At 51.3% G+C, this 21,837-nt stretch overlaps 2 pseudogenes; both read right to left on the minus strand.

The window, feature by feature from the left end:
• Nucleotides 1-21,502, minus strand: part of LOC101123072 (myeloid-associated differentiation marker-like) — a 115,468-nt pseudogene extending 93,966 nt beyond the window's left edge.
• LOC114109122 (myeloid-associated differentiation marker-like) lies at nucleotides 18,698-20,080 on the minus strand (annotated as a pseudogene).
• Nucleotides 21,503-21,837: the final 335 nt, after the last annotated feature.

Consider the following 21,837-nt stretch of genomic DNA (forward strand, 5'->3'; position numbering starts at 1 on the left):
ATATGGCAAGAAGCAACAGGTGGGGACCATTTCCAAGAGCCTGACAGACAAGTAAGATAATTGTTCCAGAGGATTTTGGCTCCTGTCACCAGGACTAGATGAATAATAGCACACTGAGTGGCCTATCAGTGACATTCTCACCTGACGTGGGAAAGTCCTCCAAACCTTGATTGGAATTAAGATGGAAACGAATAGATTGTGGGATAAAGAATGTTGCCCACCACCCAGTTCTATAAGAATCAAGTCACTAGCCGCTGCAATTCACTGACCTGCAATCCACTCTGAAAGGAAGTCATGAAAAAGCTCAGAATTGTACTTTGTACTCTGAGAAAACTGGCAGAACCTGCCCTCACATCCTTGGTTATTTTCAGGAGACTTTTCTATGAACCCAGTTTCTTGCACCTGTCCATGCTAAGAAAGCACGAAAAGCATGAACCGTGATATCTGTTCTTCCTGAGTGAAGTAACTGTCTACAAAGGCATGGGCTGGTTTCATGTCCTTCCTGCAAATAACACACACACTGACCTCTAACCCTAACCTCCTTGAAACAGGTCTCAGAGCTTCTTGAGACACTGTCTCCCCAGTTACACTTCTCAGGTTGGTTCCAATAAAGTTTCCAATTCTTTCCTAGGTTGACTGTTTCCTAATTTTTCATCCACAAAAGCAAGTATGCATTGACCTCGGCAAGCCTCAGTGCAGAAACCTCATATTCTTATATTTTTCTAAATCAAATTGAACAAAACCCTGGGACCTCACTTCCCAGGAGGATGGAAATGTCTCTGTGCTTCAGTAAAAGAATTACCCAGGGTGGGCTCACCCGAGGGGCTCACTGTCCAAGCCTTGTGCTTCATGGGGGAGGCTGCTTCATCCCTCCTGCTGAGAGGTTAAGGGCCAATTGTCACAATTCCAAGGCTGCTCCAGTCCCCTCACTGTGGCCCTCAAAAGAAGTGTAATGATCCTGTATTTAGTTCAACCTTCTCATCAGAGGGGCTTCCCTGATGGCCCTGAAGGTAAAGAATCCTCCTGCAATGCAGGAGACCTGGGTTTGATCCCTGGGTTGGGAAGATTCCCTGGAGAAGAGAATGTCAACCCACTCCAGTATTCTTACCTGGGAAATCCCATGGACAGAGGAGCCTGGTGGGCTGCAGTCCAAGGGGTTGCAAAGAGTCACACACAACAGAGTGAGATCCACTTAATCTTCTCGTCATAGAGGAGGAGCATCTGGACCCCAGGGATGGCAGCACTTGTCCAGAATCACCGTGTGTGTGGCAGAGTCACAGTCAGGACCAGGTGCTCTGTCCTCAGACCAGCTGTCCGTTCACGGCCCCACACTGCTTGTGACAAGTGTGGCAGCAGCATCCTCCAGGCTGGGATTCTGTCCCGTCCACCATCGTTCTGCACAAACCTGCCCCGTCCCCCTGAGGAGGGCACTCACTGCTGCTGAGTCAGTTTCCTCATCTGCTAGATGGGGGAGGGGTGCCAGAGACTCCGGTCCCTCCCAACCCCCCTCTTCCCGGGGCGCCTGGACTTAACAGTCCTTCAGACTCAGAGGTGGAGATGGCACCGGCTCCCTCCCCTCTGGCCACCCTCTCTGCTTGTTCCCTCTTGGCTGCTGGGCCCTGTTGATTGGTCACATCCTCCCTGATTACACAGACCCTCCTTCCCCACGACCTCTGCTTGGTGGGGACCATGTTTCTCTCTCACAACCTGAGTTTCCTCAGTCACTTCCCAGGGGTCCAACTCTCCAGTGATTCTTGTCAAAAACACAAACTGCCTCCAGGCGCCCCCACATCTGAGGTCTCCCAGACTCCCTTGTTTCTACACATTCTTGACTTTCCACTTCTTCTGAGTCCAGCTCAGCAGCCAGAATGCTCTTGCCTTATTTAGGCAGCTTGTGTTTCCTTTAGGAAAAGCAAATTCCTTCCTGCTGGGCATATAGAGAGCTGACCATAGCAGGGGAAGATGAAACAGAAGCCCAGAGTGAAGAGAGAGGCAGATCTGGGGTCCGCGACTGGATTCACAGTCACATCTGCTCTGACTCCAAAGCAGACAGGCTGGGGGAGGAGCTGAGAGATGCCTACACAGGCCTGTCTCCAACGGCAGAGAGAAGGGAGGCGCCTTGGGTTCAAGGGTCAGACTCTTTCCGACCCCATGGACTGCAGCACTCCAGGTTTTCCTGTCCATCACCAACTCCCAGAGCTTGCTCAAGTTCATGTCCATTGCGTCGGTGATGCTATCCAATCAGCTTGGATGGGAAAGGGGAGCTGTGGCTCCCAAACCAACCTACCTAGTGTCCAGGGCCTCCCCTTGCTCTTTAGCACACACAGTTGATGGAGAAGCCGCCTCCTGTGGTGCCGAAGCCTCAAGCCCTTCCCTTGCTCCCTGCCTGGCCTGGGCTCCCTGTCTCCTGGGGCAGCGGCCAGAGGCTCCTCTGCACACGATGACTCCAGCTGATGCCCTCCAGACTGTGGCCTGAGCCATATCCAGAACAGAGCCTGGGACATAGATGTTTCCATTCTGTGTTCCTAGACCAGCTTCTTGGAAACATCAGGGATTGCCTTTCCCCAGTGCTCCTCTGAGTGGGGAGAGTTGGGGCCATCCCCTCCTGCGGTCTCAGGCCCTGGTTATCTCCCTTGGGTGCCAGTGCAGATGGCTGAGCCATGTGACCCTTGTCTATGTGGTTGGTTCCTGGATCTGAGAGAAGAGGGAAGGGGCTCAGCATTTCCTGAGGTTCTTTTAGCTGCTGAACTCTGGGGGAGACAGATCCGTGTTCAAATCCAGACTCTGTCAGGGAGTAACTGTGTGGCTCTGAGCTAAAAACATAACGTGCTCTCTGTGCGTCAGTTTCATCACCTGTTAACTGGGGATGACAGTAATAGTATCTCTGAAGATGGAATGAAACAGAGGTAATAAGACACCTTAAACTGTTGGTGTTCAAAAACTACGGGCTGCTTTATCTTTCCGGAATATATGGTACAAATCAATGCCAATCAAAGTTCAAGGTCCTGCACCCACGTGACTGGGTTCAAAACCCAGCTCTGCCAGTTCCTACTTGTGTGATCTTGGGCTCGTTACCCTCTAGGTGCTTGTAAAAATGGGGTACTTTGTGCATAGTTCATGGGTTTCTGGGAGGAACAAATGAATCCGGAGCAGGGCTTGACCTGTAGTGAGTGCTGTGTGTGACACCTCTTAAAATTTTATGTCCATAACTACCCTGTTGGCCTATGGCAATTGTTACTTAAATGAATATAACAAGTGCTTACAGCTCAGACTGTAGCCTGGAACTACCGACTGGGATACATTCCATCCCTTTAGCCTTTTTGTAAATTTTTGACAATCACTGAGTCATGTTTTGTCCCATTTAATCCTAAAAATCCTTAGTTTTGTGTGAGGGACATCTCCATAGAGGGAAACCACTGAGGCCATGAACTCATCGCCATGTTTGAGGACAATCCCATCATCTGTGTGACTCAGGGAGAGACTGGGCCTGACCCTCACTAAGAAAGAAAAGGCCAGATAAATCCTGGACTTGCTCCATAAGTAGGGCCTGGACACACAAGAACTGGTGATACACAGACACAAAGACAGATCAGCATTCGTTCTGCAGGGCCTGCAGCAGCATCCAGTGTGTAAAGAGCTGCTGGTCTGAATGCAGGGGAGCAGTGGGCATGTGCACATGGACACACACGTGTGCACTGAGCTTGCAGACAAGTGCACACCTTTCCAGAGAGGCAGCCAGGTGCTGTCCTGGCCTGGGCATTCTGTGCAGCAGGCTGCAGCATCCTGTGAGGCCGGCATTGGGGTGGGCCCAACATCTTGCATCATAGGCTGGGCTGCACCCCCAGGCTCTGGTTCAGGTGTGACTGGCGTCAGCAGAAGGGGCTCCCAAAACCTAGGTTTGGGTGAGGGTGGAAATTGTCTAGGACTCTCCTGAGCTCTAGGCAAATTGGGGCAATTAGAATATGTGGACTTTGTTTTGGGTTTTTGTTTGTTTGTTTCTTTTCTCTCATCTTTGATTTGAGATTGAAAAGGACATTATCAATGTGGAGAATGTTGAACCGTCTTCTCTATGATTGACAGCAGGGACTAATAGGAACCAGAAGCCCCAGAAATTTTTTAAAAATTATGTACGTTGATTAGATTACATTGTGTCTGAGTCCCAGAGAATCAAGAAGCAGCAACAGAAAGCAATGGCACACAGAAACACACATATGAGTGTGTCCTCTCACACTCAGGCAATGTACTTCCTCGGACAGTGAGATCAGCAACCCCTATCCCATGCCCGAACACCTGCCCGAGAAAATTTGAAAAGAAACTTCCTCTTTAAGAACAAAGTCACTCACATGTATTAACTTTAAAAATGCCTTCCAGTATACAATAGGTGCAGACAAATACTATTTTATTCCACTCATACGTGGTACCTGGAAGAGTCAAATTCCTAGAGTCAGAAAGTGTACTGGTAGATGCCAGGAGCAGGAGGCGGATGGGAGTTAGTGCTTAAGGGGAGAGTTTCACTTTAAGAAGGTGAAAAGAGAGATGATTGTGAGGGTGGCACAGTGAGTGCACTTGGTGCCACTGGACTGGACAGTTAAACATGGTAAAGTCACACCTCTTATGCTATGTGACTTTTACAATAAAAAACACCTTACAAAAAGAAACCAATGTAAAAATGTCTTTAATCAAAGAGATCCCAAAACAGGGTCACTCAGTAATTTTGCTCTCCTGAACAGAAGATCGTAAAAATAAATAAGTAAATAAAACACTGAGGCTGACTTCACTGTCAGGCTGGTAGTGGCCATGCCCTTGTCCCTGCAGTGATCAAATGCTGTTTTATCACTGAGGCAAGCAGGCCACATCGCTGCCCCTCACAAGCACTGCAGACAGGTGTCTTCATGACCATACAGTTCTCTCAGCTCCTTTTTATAAATTCCCCAGACAGTAGCTGGGATTGAAGGCATTCACCCCTGACTTCGTCTAAGATGCCCTCTACGCAGTGGGTGTTCAGTGAGCCTGCAAAAATCCTGGAGCCAAACTTAGGTGGGGCTTAGCACCAGGTGGGGCCCCGGGATCCAGGGTCTCTGCTTCAAGACTCTCGCCCACTGGAAATTATTGACCTCCAGCGAATTTTTTCAACATAATGGGGATGTAGCCTATATTTCCCTCTCCACTGGAGAAACGGGGCCCAATGACTAGCTACCCACCCCCACCCGCAAATGCATATACAACTATGGCCCCACCAGGAGACAGACACACTTTGGCAAGGAGGCCCCTCCAGAGGCCCAGGGTGTGAACAGCTGCACAGAGGGCTGTGTGCTGTGGGGTCAGCACCTCAGGAGGTGGGAGGGGGCAGTGGGCAGAGGAGGAAGGAGTCTCAGGTCCTGATGGATCAGAAGAAGGAAAATAGGAAGAGGTGGTCAGGACACAGGAGATGAGAAAACCAAGGATGACCAGAGAAGGGGCAAAAAGCAGAAAATGCAGAAAAGATGAGAAAGAGACAAAAGAGGATATGGACAACCAAAGAAACCAGGAAGAGACAGAGCAGAAGGAGGGAAGGAAACAGAAAGGAGAGTGAGATGAAAGGGGAAGGATGTGAGGAGGGAGAGCGGGAGCCAGGAAGAGGGCATCAGAGGAATCCAAACTCTGTGAAGATACGGAATGGGACCAAACAGAGTCTGGAGCCCTGGAGATATCCTCAGTCCCTACAGAGAGCTGGCGGGCCCAGTACAGCAGCTCAGCCACGTAAAATCAGCAGGCTGACGGCTTTCAGGATGGCCACAGCCCGTCGCTGGCCTCAGGAGTGCATGCAGACTGTAGGGGAGGCCATCAGTGCAGTCCTCATCTCTGGACCAATGAGCACGCCCACCAGACTCCTCACTGAACTGACAGAGCAGCCAGAGGACGAGAGCGCTAATGTAGGAAAGGACAGAGTAGGGTCACCACAGCCTGGAAGGTGGGGAGGAGGTGAGCATATGTCCTCCCATCATCCAGCTTCTGCAGCCTGGCCACGGCTGCTGGGATGAAGCAGATGGAGTAACGGCCACTCCAGGGCCGGCTGGTGCAGGGACAGGGAGGTGTTGCTGAGAAAGGCGAAGATGATACAGGCCACGAAGGTCTCCAGCACCTTCCGCAGGCCTGGCACAGTGTGAATGGAGCTGGGAATCTCCTTGAACACATAGGGGACCCACGTCCAGGCCACATCTGTTATACACAGCAGGGATGCGAGACAGGAAAAAGCAGCAGCAGAGACAGCTGGTCCTGATAAGGGACACAAGGCAGGAATTGGGCGCAGGCGATGGAGTAGACGGTGCAGGCTGAGAGGCAGAGGAGGGCGGTGTAGTAGGTGTAGGTGTCGAGGAGGTGGTACCAGAAACAGCAAGCCGGGACCGGAGCTTACGTAACTCAACCATGGAGATGATGAAAGTCAGGGCCAAGGAAAAGCACCAGGTGGCCACGGGCCAGTTACCCATGGCCCCTGCTTCCCAATGCCCATGCTGGTCCCCAACGAGAAGGCCACACTGGTGGAGAACAGTTGCAGCAGGCGGAGGAAGTGGAACGTGGTGTCCAAGGTCTGGGGATGTCAGCCTAGTAGATTGGTGTTATGACGGTCAGGCAGCTCTCAGACACTGATAAGGTAGTGATCTTCACTGGGGACCACCCAGAGAATGATCCAGCTGCAGAGGTGGATTGAGTTAGATGCCTAGAGGAGGCTCAGGGCCCTGTGAGGACTGAGGCTCAGGATCCATGGAGTGTGAACCAATGACTCAGAGACCTGGGAACAGCACAGCTGCTCTGCAGTTTCTCTCCCCGCCCACCAGCCTTGGCCTTGTCAGGAGACTTCTCTTATCTCACACATGGGTTGGGTGTGGCTACAAAGCCATGCACATTTTTTCTCGCTTTGTGCCGTTATCTACAGACACAGGGCACTCTGGTCGTTTCCTACAACCACAAACCTTCATTATACTCAGAACTGAAAAAGACCTTTTAAAAAGCTGTTTGGTAACAAAGTTTCACCTGAACAGGGAGGAGCCACGGGGTGAGAGCAAGGCCGTGGGGACAGGATGACATGGAGAGTAGGGACTGTTGTGAGTCCCCTCCCCCAGTTTGCCTCAGCATGTGACTCTTCCCGTTTGGGAAGGGAGACCCCAACCCTGCATGACTCCAAGGTATAGTGTCATGGGGGAACCCCAGAATAAATTTACATCATGTCTCTCTCTTAAGCTCCAAAGCTACCATCCAGGTGGGAGTCTGGAAAGATCTAGGAGTCCTACCTGAGTGAGGATTTACCTGGCCTGGGAAACTGGTTAGCTGCTTCCAAGCCAGGGAAGAAGGGATTGGAAATGAACAAGGATGCTGTGTCTGATGCTGATGTGGAAGCTTCCAGGGCGTCCCAGGGAGGGTGTGGAGGGACGAATGACCCCTCATCAGGTCTTCACAAAATTATCGCCCAAACCTGAGCATCAGCCCATGTTGGGTGATGGCTTGAAAAAATCCTAATGAACATTTCCTCTATTTTTGTGGATCATCTCCATGTAGAAGGCTGGCAGGTGAGCGGTTTAGCAGGTCTGAGGTGGAAAACAGAGTATAAGAACAACAATAGCCTATTGGCTGTCCGCAAACCTCCTGCAGGGCGTCGTCTTAGTGAGAATCCATCCCCACCTTGCCTCTCCCTGATAGGAGACACGCTGCAGGCAAACTCAGTGCCTGTGGGGTCTTCAAGGGAGAGACTACTTCAGATCCCCTTTCTTCCTCCTGCTGGGGAACACTCAGGCTCTGCCCTGCCCCCACACTAGAACTCCTCTTTCCAGGGACAGGTTGGGGGAGGTGTGCGGGGGTAGACCCCGGGGCAGCCCCAGCCTCTTGTACCATTAATTTAGGGACCTTGTTGGAAGAATCCTTAGTATAAGAGACAGGAGGCCTGCACATGGAATTTCCTCCCATTTACCAGATCATGGTCAAGTCAGTTGCAACTGCAAAACAGCGGAGGAATTTAGAGACATATTCAGGGGCCACCATTCTTCAGAATGGAAAACATACATGGGCAGCCTGGCTTATAATTAAAAAAACACTTTAATCTTGGTTAAAGGGTCATAGTCTAGTTTTGCCAACCTGCCAAGATGCCTCCCTGTGAAGTTCTGGAAGGCACTTCACTTGCTCCCCCAGAGCGGAATTCAAACAAAGCAATTCTGCCTCAGGGAGAGACTCATACAGAATCCCAAGCAAGCCACGTCCCACTCCTGCAGTGTCCAAGTTGACCCCAAAGTCCCAAAGGGCAAAGATTATTCCCAAATGGGAATGGGGGGATCCCCGGGTGCACAGCTCTCTACTCACTAGGTCAAGAGCACGGCTGCTCCTTCAGAGGCCAGTTTCCATCTCTCAACAGAAAGCAAAAGCAGGCTGCGAGCGAGGAGTGGGGAGGGACAGGCAAGTTCCTGAAACCAGCAAGTTCTGCTTCTGCTTGAAGATACCTATAGATCCTCCCCAACCTTCTCAGCCTCACCCCGCTCCTCGCCCCAGAAGGAGGTGGAGGGGCTGAGCCTTGGGGACCTGACTCCTGCCTGGATGCACAGCCTTGTCCCCCAGCTAGTCTCAACTGTGCGTTGCTTAAGAAGCCAATGCATTGACATGAATCCACCCCATGTCAATGTATAGCAAAACCAGTACAATATTGTAAAGTAATTAGCCTCCAATTAAAATAAATAAATTTACATTAAAAAGAAAAAGAAGCCAATACAGAGAGACAAGCGTTGGGTAGAAGAAAAGTAGTTTTATCTTAAGGAAGCCAGCCACCAGGGGAGAAGGTTTTTTACTACTCAGAAGAATCAACTCCCAACACGGCAAGGCTCAGCCAGGGGAACTTACACGGAGGGGAGCAAGAAATGGCTGCAGGCTGCACGCTGCGGGTGTGATCACTTCTGTTTTTTGAAGACTTGACAGTAACCAGGAACCAGAAACCATCTTGCTGGAGTGAGACCGTGAGTGCGGTCCTTACATTGTTAGGATTGGTGGTCGTATCTTTCTGGAAAAACAAAGACAGAAGGAGAACTCAACAGGCAGAGTGAAACTGAACCAGTCCGTCAAAACCCGGAGCTGTTTTTTAATTATTCACAAGCTTTTGGTTTTAAAACCAGTAAGGTCACACCACCAGTGCGGGTGACCTGCCTGACCGTCACCATCGCCATGGGAACGTCCTCAGGCCTGGGCTCCGGGGCCCTGGGCTTCCTCCTGCACCTGGGGCAGCTGCTCTCCGCCTGCCTGCCCTCCTTGCTGCATGGACACTGGAGTGAGTGCGCAGGTAACTGGTCTGTGTTCCGGTGGTGCTTCTGCTCCGGTGGGACCCTCACCGTCTTCATGGTGGAGCTGTGTGGGCGCCAATCCCACTTCCCCTTGTCCTGCTATGACATTCTCTACCACTGTGCCTTCTATTTCACCCTATTCTGTCTCTTTGCCTCCATCATTTTCACCACCAGTATGTTCGGTTCTTGCCTCAGAGCCACACCCGGAACCAGGCCATCACCGCCACTGCCTTCTCCTGCATCAGGCCTGGACCTGCGCCCTGGCTGGCGACACTCCCTGCTTTGTGCCTGCTGGTCCGGGCGTGCGTGGGAGCCTGTAGGTCTTCCTGCTTATGTCATGTTGACTTTGATTTTCAGCACCATTATCAACTGCAACAGCCGTTTCCAGTACACGTCTGCCACGGTGAGACAAACGATCCTGTGCTCCGACTGCTTTTCCCTGGGGATGATGTCCACCCTGTTGCTCGAAGATGACAGTGAAACACGGACACCTGTGTACTGTCCTTTACTGTAAAAGGAGATCATGTCTCCATCCTCCTCTATACCAGCGCTCCGATCTCTGGCCACTCTGCCCCTTTCATGAGAAGTTGGGTGGGCTGCCTCTGTGGTCCAGTGATGTGAGCTGTCATGATAAAAAAGAGGGGAAAAAAACCCCACCTGCTCCCTCTATGTCTGGGATGAGTGTTGGACAGCCACTAGCCTGCTGATTTACTTGGCTGACCTGCTGTACGTGGCCTCGGAGGCTTTATAGGGACCAAGGATGGGCCCCGGGGCTCCCAATTTCTCTTCTCATCTGCAGGTTCCTCACTGAGCTCTGATGTTCTCTTCCTGGTTCCCTCTCTCCCCTCTCACACTCTTCCCCATTCATCTCCATCACCTTTCATTCCCTTCCCTCCTTCTGCTCTGTCTTTCTGTTTACCTTGTTAGCTGCCTTCTCTTCTCTCTCATCTTTCCTATATTTTCTGCTTTTTCCCCCTCTTCTGGTCATCCTTTTTTTTTTTTTCCCCTCATCACCTAAAGGAAAAAACCCTAGATATTCATTGGAAGGACTGATGCTGAAGCACCAGTACTTTGGCCTCTTGATGTGAAGAGCTGACTTGTTGGAAAAGACTCTGAAGATGGGAAAGATAGAGAGCAAGAAGAGAAGGGCACGGCAGAGGATGAGATGGTTGGATGGCATCATCGACTCAATGGACATGAGTTTGAGCAAACCTCAGGAGACAGTGAAGGACAGGGAAGCCTGGTGTGCCTCATGGGGTCACAGAGTCAGACACGACTTAGTGACTGAACAATCGCAACAGCATGTGTCCTGACCACCTCTCCCCATCTTCCTCCTTCTGATCCTCCTCCCTTCCATGCCCACCACCCCCTCCCACCTCCTGAGGTGCTGACTCCACAGCACACAGCCCTCTGTGTGATTCGGCCCCCCATCTCCCATGGGAGGGGAGTGTACAGGGCACCTGCCCCTTAACGTCAACTAAAATCTCTTGAGGTCTGTAATTTTCAGTGGCAGGAGTCTTGAAGCAGAGACCCTGGGCCCTGGGCCCCACCTGGTGCTCCAGGTCGGGTGCTCCAGCCCCATCTGAGATTGGCTGCAGAATTTTTGCAGACTCACTAAACACCTGCTGCCTAGAGGTCATCTTAGAGGAAGCCAGGGGTAGATACTGTCCATCCCAGCTACTCTCTGGGGAATCAAAAAAAGAGCTGGTGAAGAACCACAGGGACTTGAAGCCACTTGTCTGCAGTGCTGTTGAGGGGCAGCGATGTGGACCTCCTGCCTCAGTGATAAAACAGCTCATTCTGCCTCTGGGAAAATAGCATGGCTCTGTTAATCTTAAAGTGATGTTAGTCTGGGATGTTGTCTTTTCCTTTTTATTGTCTCAAGGGCAAAAATTATGGGGAGACTATATTTTGTATGGAAAGTTTCTTTCCAAGTGTTTGTCCTGGGGGTGGTGTTGGGTGGATGAGTCTTGCTGCTGCTACTGTTGAAGAACCTGCATTTCTTGAGTGTGTGCTGTACACACGTGTGTCTCTATGTGCCAGCTGCTTTCTGTTGTTGCCTCCTGCTTCTCTGGGACCGACCTGTCACATGATCTAAATAAATGTAAATATACATGTATTTTTTAATTCTCTGGAATTTCTGGATACCATCAAACCCTGCTGTTCATAGAGAGAAGAAGCCTGTCCTTTCTCCCAAATCTATAATGTTCTTCTTTAAACCTCAACACAAATATAAAAGAAAAAAAGCACAAATCAACATACCCTAATTGCCCCAAATTTTCTTAGAACTCAGAAAAACTGAGCAGATATTTATTCTCACCCAAACCCCCATCTCTGGGAGCCTTTCCCAATGTCTCCCTACTCCCACCTTTCCTGAGAACCTAGGGGCATGGTCCAGCCCAATACAACTAGCAGCTGTGCCCCCAACACTAGCCCTCTGTCCGCTTACCTCTTGAAGGACCAGACCCCGAGTAACTGTACATAAGGGTGCATGCCTGAGTGCAGGCCCAGTGTGTGTGTTTGCCCGTGTGTGTGCTTGTATGTCTGTGCTCACACATGTATTGAGACCAGGAACCTTTACGATAACTGATGGCCAAGGGGACACCACAATCCTTGTTCTTCTCCTGCTCTCAGCCATCAGCCTCAGAGCCCAGCATCCTGGCGTCACCAGGCCCAGAGGGGCCCCAGGCCAGCAGAGCTGTGGGGGAGGGGAGGGCAAGGCCCCCCGCTGCTGCCCCTCGCTCCTTACTGGGATGAAGCATGAGTTCTTCACCTGGGCGCGGGTGGGGTAGATGGGGAGGCCTCCCAGGAGGTGAATCTTAGGGAACAATGTAATAAAACTCATATTTTAAGGCAAGACAAAAAGCATATCAACATAAAAAATTTCTCTGCCCACCTGGGCCTCCTCCCTCCCCTCTAGGGCACATCTGCAGTGTGTGTTAACCAGCCCTCCTAAGAGCAGAGATGCCTGAACCATCAGGACCAGTTCGGTTCTTCTACACCAGCCATGTAACTTTTATAACACCATCTGCTTATGACCTTATCAATGTCAGTAGCTATTACTATATTGCTCCTATTCTGCCATTTTACAAGAGTACTGTTCCTTGCATTAACAAATGTAACACTGAGCCTAGACAAAAATGATGATGACCAGGTGACTTGAAACACTTGACCTCATATACAGTTCCATCAGATTGTACTGCAGCAGTGTGACTCTAGATGTGAGAGGAAACAAGAAGAGGGAGATATTTCTTGGAGCTGACAAGACTAGCAGGACACGTGATCCTGAGGATTTTGGCTACTGTCACCAAGACCAGATGAGCACTTGCACCCCGAGTGGTGTGTCAGTTATCGTTGTCCAGCCCGGGAATGAGCACTCCTAAAGCCCGGGGACAGCATGGGCAAAATTCCCCCAAATCTTGGTTGAAATTAAGATGGAAATGGAGGGGATGGTGTGATCAAAAACGTTGCCCTCCGCACAGTTCTATAAGCACCAAGTCACTAGCCACTGCAGTCCCTGACCTACAGTCCACCCTGAAAGGAAGTCATGGGAAAGGTCAGGATCAGGTACTTTGTGCTCTGGGAAAACTGGCAGAACCGACCCTTAGATACTTAGACAATTTAAGGAGACTTTCTATGAACCCAGTTCCTTACATCTTCCCATACTTAGAAAGCACCAGAAATATTAACCAAGCTATCTCTTCCTCATGGGTGAAGTAACCTTCTACCAAGCTGTGTACTGGTGGCATGTCCCCCAAGTCATGCACACACTGTCTCCCCACTTCCTTAGTATGGTTTTCAGAGCTTCCTGAGAGACTGTCTCCCCAGTTAGAATCCTCAAGTTGGCTTCAATAAAATTTCCATTTCTTTTTTAGGTTGACTACTGACTCATTTTTCATCCACAAATGCGTGTATACATTGACCTTACCAAGTCTGGGTGCAGGAATCTCTAAGGCTTAGAGTGGCATTGACTGAACATGGTTCAACCATGTGCCAGACTGAGCTCTGTTCTCAGTTCAGGTTTGAGGGGTGTGTAGATACGTCAGGGGAAGGGTCCTGAGATGGCCCAGAGGAACTGGGAGAAGTTCTCAGTGGCTGGAGGGAGGGAGGTGAGGAGGCAGGAGAGGCAGAAAGGGGTCTGAGCTCCCAGGGCTTTGGCTTGATCTTTTGGAATTTGTGTTTCATCCTGAGGGAGCAAACAGAAGCTTTCAAGGTACCTTCATTTCAATTTACTCCACTCGGTTTTAGTTTGCATTGCAATTACTCCAAAGCAGACGCTGAAGAAAAGAATGAAAATAGAAGCTTATGGCAGGCCTCTGGGTGAGGGGATGGATGCATCTGGACCGGGTGGTTCTAGAGATGAAGAAGAGTGGGTGGGTTCAGGAGTATTTTGTGAGGAGCATCTGTGAAGGTGGTGCCATCGACTGATATGGGAAAGACGAGGAAGGATCAGTGTGTGTAGGGGGTGTGGGGTGTTCCAGTGGTGGGATTGGACTTGGTGGGTGTGAGGTGTCCTCAGACATCCAGAGGGAGAGATCAGAAAGCAGATAGGCACAGTTCTGGATCTTAATAGAGATCAGCTCCAGAGGCAGGAACTGGGGAGCTGTCATCACATGGCGTGTTCACTTCACTCAGTATCTTCTCAAGTGTCAAATCGATAAAGCATCCTGACCTCTACCTACCTATTAATAAAATAGCAGTTTTGCCCACCCCCCGCACCCCCTTCAACTCCAATAACTCTCTCTTCACCTGTTTTCCTTTTATCAGGGAGATAAAGACCTGATACATATTGGTTTGCACACTCTCCATCTCTTGCACTACAGTGTAAGCTCCACGAAGGCAGAATTACTAGTTCTTTTCTCTACTCTCTGTGCAGTGCCTAGAACAGTGCTCGGCACACACCCTGTACACAACATCATTTGTCGACTGAGTGAAATCTTAAAGCTATCGGCCTGGATGAGGACGAGAAGGTGCACAGGGAAGAGATGGTCTAAGTGGACCTGAGACACTCAGACAATGGGAGACGAGGAGGAGGGGGAGGGACAGACAGAAGGAGAGAGGCTGAGCCTCAGGAGGACCATCACTCCAGACAAGGTTTCCTGACTCAGGTGAACCTCTGGGAGAGATCCATTTTTTAATAAATTTCATCCCTCTAGAAGCACACGAGCCGGGCCTCAGGTGCAGGTGAGAGATGAGCATGTGTATCTGGAGGGGCCTCAAGGAGACGCAGATGCAGGAGCCCAGGCCACCTCCTTGAGCTCCGGCTGGATCCCCCTTTCTTAGCCTCCCTTCCCAGAGCTCTCAGTTGGGGGTGCACAGAGAGAGGGGCGGGGCACGGGGAGCACCTGTGATGGAGCCCAAGATGTCAAGGGAGCAGAAGGGAGAGGTGAGGTCACAGCTGTCCATGGGGCATCAAGTGTCAGTAATCATGGCCCCTCCCCTCATCAAGACCAGTTAATATTTGCTCCCAAATATTTCATAAATCTGCCCCTGCCCTCCACCCCTGAAGTGTCTTCCCTCAAGGCCCACCATCCCATACGTGGACTGTATAATCAGCCTCCAAACTGGCCGCCCAGCTTCTCGGTGGACTTGATTCAGTTTTTCTCCTACAACCAGAGTTTTAATGCCAGAGTGGGCCTCTGATGGATCAGCCCGTCCTTACAGAATGTCAGTGAGGCCTCATCACTTACAGCTAAAACCCAACCTATGTCTCTAAAGTTCAGTCCGTCCACAGTGGGCCCTGTCCGCTGCTCCTGAGGCTCCACTGGTGTCTTTATAAGATAAAGGACAGAGAATTTACACACACAGGGTTGAGAGAAGAGGAGCATGTGGAGGTGGAGGCAGAGATGCCCCCAAAGCAAAGGGGCCTCCAGAAGCTAAAGGAGCCAAGGATGGACCCTCCCCTGGAAGATCAGAGACAGCAAAGCTCTGCTGACCTTGATTTCAAATTTCTGACCTCCAGAACTGTGAGAAAATACAATTTTGTTGTGCTAAGCCTCCAAACTTGTGCTAACTTACTCAGTTGCCCTAGGAAACCAAAATGAGTTTCCAGAAGAGGAGCCCCTGGAAAGGACCAGCTGCACCTGTCAGGGGCTGGTGGAAAAGCAAGATGCTGTGTGATGACAGGGCTCCACTGGCAATTGGGGCTCAAGGAGCTTTGTGAGGCCAGGGAGGGTCTCAGGTTTGCTCTGTGTTTCTCTTTCCGCCTCAGCTTGTCCCAGGGTTTGTTATCAGCAAAGGTGATAGAATAATCCCCTGATGGCAGGAAGCTGGCTGGGGCTCAGGGTGCTGGCCCTTCCGCCCTGGGGGCCCTCTCAGCAAACAGTCCCTTGGAAACAGGGCAGCTGTCCCTGAGGAGGGAGTGCGCTGGGAGGGGCCTCACTCCCCCCACACTGGACCCTGGAGGAGCCCCTGTGTGAGCAGGACTGCAGCCCTGGCTGGCGGGACTGTCTTGGGCAGGTGACCTGGGCAATTCCATGGTCTCCAGGGTCCCTGCCACTCTGGCCACGTGTCCCTGTCACAGCCCTGAAACCCCGTTTCAAATTGGCTCCATGCCTATATCCCTTCTGGGTCAGAAGACCCCTCCTGGGCTGCCCCGGGGCCACTGGGACCCTGGAATCGCCCCCCTGGGTCTGCACAACTTCACTCTATCCCCACCCCTCACCCCAGCCCCAGTCCCAGATGCATCCTCACCATGTCCCTTCTTGGGGGTCCAGCAGGTGCCTCCCCTTTCAGCTCCTTCCCTTAAAGGGGGCCGATCATCCATTTATCCCCATCCCCTCCCTGGGATGCCCTGAAAGTCTCCCCATCAGCATCAGACACAGCATCCTTGTTCATTTCTAATCCTTTCTTCCCAGCTTGGAAGCTGCTAAGCAGTCTCCCAGGCCAAGAAAATGCTCACTCAGATAAGACTACTCCTAGATTCTTCCAGACTCGCACCTGGATGGCAGCTTTGGAGCTAGAGATAGACATTATGCTGACTTATTCTGTGGCTCCCCCATGACGCTCCACCTTGGAGTCATGCTGGGTTGGGGACCCCTGTCCCGATGGGAAACAGTCACATGTGAAGACAAAACTGGGGGAGGGGCTTCAGAACAGTCCCTACTTCCCATGTCATCTCGTCCCCACAGTCTTGCTCTCACCCCATGGCTCCTCCCTGTTCACCCCTGCAGCTGCCCTCCTCCAGGTGGGGCTGTGTCCCTCAGATGGCAGCTCCTTCTGGTGACAGCTGCAGGGAGGAGAGGCCAGGACACGTGTGTCTTCAGGTTGCCGTGGAAGGAAACTGTGGCCCTGAAGGGGTGTCCTGGGTCCCAGAGCCCTGAGCTTTGGTCCTGGGCTCCCACCCATGGACCACGCAAGCGTCAGCAGGGCCGTGGGTTGTAAAGCCAGGGGTCCACACCCACGACTTTGGTAATTTCATACGGAGTTTCCACTTGCCAGTCATGCCACCTTAGGGAAGGCACTTGATTTCCCAGCCTTAGTCTTCTCATCAGTAAAATGGGATTAGCAGTACATTCCACAGATGTTTTTCTGAAACCGTTGGGGTCAGATATGCTCCAGAATTCAGAATTTTTCACCTTCAGACAGGTGACATGATGCATTTACTGTACATGACATCGCAGCCCACTGGGGTCTGAAAGCAGCTTGTTATCAAACACAGTAGTTTTAGTTGCATCAACAACGAAATACGCAACTACACTTTCGAATATTCACGGTAGGGGAATTAAATAGACCATAAATTGTCTCATGTCTGTTCATGTCAAGTGTTGTAACCAAAGGAATTTTTAAAAACTCTTTTTCTATTTTCAGAGCCTGGAAGGGTTGTGGTTGCAGATAGTGGCCATCCTACCCTATGTGTCCATAAATAATAGCACACAACACAAAGAGATAAAACAGTGTTCATAGTTTGAGGCCAGACCAAACATGGCTGTGAGGTTTGGGATAAGACAAGTCTCCTGACAGGGTGAAGGGGGATGGGTGGGGAGAATCGATCTGGAGAGGCTGTGCTGTTACCCAAGTGTCTGAGCCATTGGTTCCAACTCCACAGATCCTGAGCCTCAGTCACTCCAGGCTGCACAGCCTTTTCCAGGCACCTGACTCATTCCGCCTCCAGAGCTGGCTCTTTCTCTGGTGGGTCCTCGGTGAAGGCCGCTGCCGTGCTGGCGCCTGTGGCCTGCCTGGCCATCACAGCACCGTGCCCACCCGGCGGGCGTCCCAGAAGGGGGGCCTTGTGTGCCACGTGCTGCTGCCTTCGCCTGCCGCAGCGCTCCTCCACCTGCGGAGCTTCCTCCCTGGTGACTGACACGGGCGTTGGAAAGGGGGCCATAGGCAACCGGTCCCTGTGCCTCTGGGGCTTCTGTTTCGCTGTGACCCGCGCCACCTCCGTCCCTGAGTTATGTAAGGTCCAGTCCCGCGTTCCTTTCTTTTGGAACAACTTCGCCGTCACCTATGCCTGCTACTCGGCCCTCGTCTGCCTCTCGGTTTCCATCATGTACTCCGTCAGTTACATCCAGTTCTTGCCAAGGCTTTCCCCGAGGATTGACAGCAGGGGCTGATGGAAACAAAAAGATCCAGAAGAAAAGTTTTAATTATATATTTATTTTACCTGATTCCAGAAACTCAGGAAGCAGCAGCAGAAAGCAACAGGGACACAGAAACACACATACGTGTCACCTCACACTCAACCAATGCAATTCCTTTGACAGTGAAAGCAGCAAGAACCACCCCCACCCCCAAACCACCTGCCTAAGAAATTCTGAAAAGAAACTTTCTCTTTAAGAACAAGTCACCCAATAAGTTTTGGCTTCCTGACCAGAAGATACAAAACGAAAGAAAAAGATAATCCCAGGCTAACATCACCTTAAGGCTGCAGTGGCCCTGCTCTTCTCCCTGGAGACACAGGACCTGCTGTCTGATCATTGAGGCAGGAGGCCCACATTGCTGCCCCTCACCAACACTGCAGTCAGGTGTCTGCAAGTCCCTGGGGTTCTTCACCAGCTCCTTTTTTGATTCTCCAGAGATTGGTTGAGGGTGGAAGTCACCCCAAATTCCTTTAAGATGCCCTCTAGGCAGCCAGTGTTTAGTAAGCTAGGAAGAATTTTGGAGCCAATCTCAGGTGAGGCTGAGCATCAGGCAGGGCCCAGGGATCCAAAATCTCTGCTTCAGGACTCTTGCCCATTGGGAATCAGTGACCTCCAGGAGTTTTGTTTTCTTTTTTTACTTCAAGTGAGGTACACTCTATACTCCCTTCTATTGGGAGAAAGGAGGCCCGATGCCTAACTATCCACCCTCACTCCCACCCCAGAAACACACAGCAACTAAGGCACCCAGGGGGACAGACACACTTCAGCAATGAGGCCCCTCCCGAGGCCCAGGGTGTGAACAGCTGCACAGAGGGCTGTGTGCTATGGAGTCAGCACCTTAGGAGGTAGGAGGGGGTGGTGGACAGGGAAGGAAGGAGTCTCAGGTCCTGATGGATCAGAAGAAGGAAGATGGGGAGAGGTGGTCAGGACACAGGAGACAAGAAAACCAAGGGTGACCAGAAAAGGGGTAAAATGCAGAAATGTAGAAATGTAGAAAAGATGAGAGAAGCAGGAGAAAGAAGCAAAATAGGACATGGTCAACCAAGGAGAATAGGAAGGAGACAGAGCAGATGGAGGGAAAGAAACAGGAAAGAGAGTGAGATGAATGGGAAGGGCGTGAGGAGGGAGAGAGGGAGCCAAGAAGAGGGCATCAGGGGACACAGAGCTCTGTAAACAGCTCCCTGTGAGTGGAGGGACTAAGGGGTACTGGGCTGGTGCTCAGTCCTTACAGAAACCTGGCGAGCCCAGTACACCAGGTCAGCTACGTAAATCAGCAGGTTGATGGCTGTCAGGACGGCCACAGCCAGTCGCTGGTCCCAGATGCAGCCATAGTCGGTGAGCTCATCAATGCCGCTCATATCGCTGTACCAGTGGGGTTGTCCACCTAACTTCTCGTCAAACTGGTAGAGTGGCCAGAGGACCAAGCGCTGACATAGAGGAAGACTAAGAGCAGGGTCTGCCCCAGATGGAAAATGGGGAGCCGGAGGGGCAGTCTGTTCTCCCAGCCCCTCAGCCTCAGCAGCATGGCCACGGCTACCTGGATGAAGCAGATGGAGTACACGGCCACGCACCACTTCAGGGCCAGCTGGTGCAGGTACAGGGAGGTGTTGCTGAGGAAGACAAAGATGGCACAGGCCACAGCGCTCTCCAGAATCTTTAGCAGGCCTGCTAAGGTGTGCACATAGCAGGGGATGTTCCTCAGCTTGTAGTATTTCCATGTGCAGGCCACATCTATGGCATAGAGAATGCACGCGATGCAGGAGAACGCAGAAGCAGCGATGGCCCGGTCTCGGGAAGGACCATCAGGCAGGTACTGGACGTAGAAGACGGGGTAGATGATGGAGGTCGAGAGGCAGAGGAGGGCCGCATAGCAAGCATAGGTGATGGGAAATTTGTACAAGGAAAAAAGGAAGTTGCATTGCAAGTACAAACACTCGAATGTAGAGATGATGAAGGTCACAATGAAACAGAGGCTCCAGAAGGCGAGGCACCAGTTACCTATAGCCCCCCTCTCGTTGCCCATGCTGGCCACCAGGGAGAAGGCCACACACATGGAGATCGCCTGCGGGAGGCGGAGGAGGCAGAACCATTTGCCCACATTCTATTCGCATGGTATTCTCCCCCTGGTGGACATGGTGTTATGAAGGTCTGGCAGGTTAGAGTCACCAGTATGCAGTGGTCTTCACTTAGGACTCCTCAGAGAAAGATCCAGATCTGAAGGTGGATTAAGTGAGATGACCAGAAAAGGCTCGGGGCCCTGTGAGGGCTGCGGCAGAATCTGTGCAGTTTGACCCAGTGGCTCAGACACTCAGGTAAGAGCACAGCCACTCCAGAATGACTCTCCCCGCCCATCACCTTTGGCCTTGTCAGGAGACTTGTCTCATCTCACAGCTGGGTTGGATCTGGCCTCAACCCACCAACAGTTTTATGTCTTTTTGCTGCGTGTTAATATCTACAGAAATACATGGTCTTTTTCTATAATCACAAACCTTCAAATTAGAAAGAGAATTTTTAAAAAATTGTTTAGTACCAATTCTCAGCTGAATGGCAGGAAACCGTTTATGGTTTTGTTTGGATTTCCCTGATGGCTCAGACAGTAAAGCGTCTGCCTACAATGTGGGAGACCCGGGTTTGATCCCTGGGTCGGGAAGATCCTCTGGAGAAGGAAATGGCAACCCACTCCAGTACTCTTGCCTGGAAATTCCCACGGATGGAGGAGCCTTGTAGGCTACGGTCCATGGGGTCACGAGGGTAGGACATGACTGAAGGACTAAACTTCCTTCCTTCTTTCTTATTCCACTTAGTGTAAATGTTCAAAAGTCCATTTGTTGAAACAGTAACGTGTTTGATCACAAAGTGCTTTCAGACCCCAGTGGGGTGTCATGTCCTATAGAGTATATGTATCATGTCACCTGTCAAAACTGAAAAATTCTGAATTCTGGAGAATATCTGACCCCAAGGATTTTCAGAAAGGAACTGTTTATTGTCGTGCTAACCCTGTTCTACAGATGGGAAAACCAGGAGTCAAGTGCCTTCCCTAAGGTTGAAAGCGTAGCAGTGGAAATCCAGGATTAAAATTTAAAAACCATGGGTTTGAGCACTTTGTTCTACAGCCCAGCAGGTCAACCAGGCCTGTGGGTGGGATCCCAGGACCCAAACTCAGGGCTCTGGGACAAAGGAGACATCCTCAGGGCCACGGCCTCCTGTTACAGCAACCTGAAGGCACACATGTCCTGGCCTCACCTCCCCGCAGCATCACTAGAAGAAGCTGCTATTAGAGGGGACACAGTCCCACCCAGAGGAGGGCAGCTTCAGGGGTGACCAGGGAGGAGCCACGGGGTGAGAGCAAGGCCGTGGGGACGAGATGTAATGGGAGTAAGGACTGGTATGAATCCCCTGCACCTCTTTTTGCCTTCACATGTGACTCTTCCTCATTGAGGAAGGGAGACTGCAATCCAGCATGACTCCAAGATGGGGCAACATTGAGGACCACAGACTAAATTAACATAATGTTGGGCTCCAAAGCTGCCATCCAAGTGGGACTGTGGAAAGATCTCAAAGTCCTGCCTGAGCAGGAATCTCCTGGCCTGGGAGACTGGTTAGCAGCTTCCAAACTGGGAAGAAAGGATTGGACGTGAACAGTGATGCTGTATCTGAGGCTGACATGGAGCCTTTCAGGGCATCCCCGGGATGGGGTAAGGATGGATGGATGATCAGCCCCCTTTTAAGGGCAGGAGCTGAAAGAGGAGGCCCCTGCAGGACCCCTGGAAGGGGACAACCCTGAGGATGCACCTGAGACTGGGGTGGGGGGCAGAGTGGAGATGACTGGGGGATCCCAGGGTCCCAGTGGCCCTGAGGCAGCCCAGTAGGGGTCTTCTGACCCAGAAGGGATGCAGGCATGGAGCCAACTTTCCCATGGAGGACGGGCCTGGACTGGAACTGAGACAGGAGAACAGGGGCCT

This window comes from Ovis aries, chromosome 18, assembly GCF_016772045.2.
Source record: "Ovis aries strain OAR_USU_Benz2616 breed Rambouillet chromosome 18, ARS-UI_Ramb_v3.0, whole genome shotgun sequence".
Classification (NCBI taxonomy): Eukaryota; Metazoa; Chordata; class Mammalia; order Artiodactyla; family Bovidae; genus Ovis; species Ovis aries.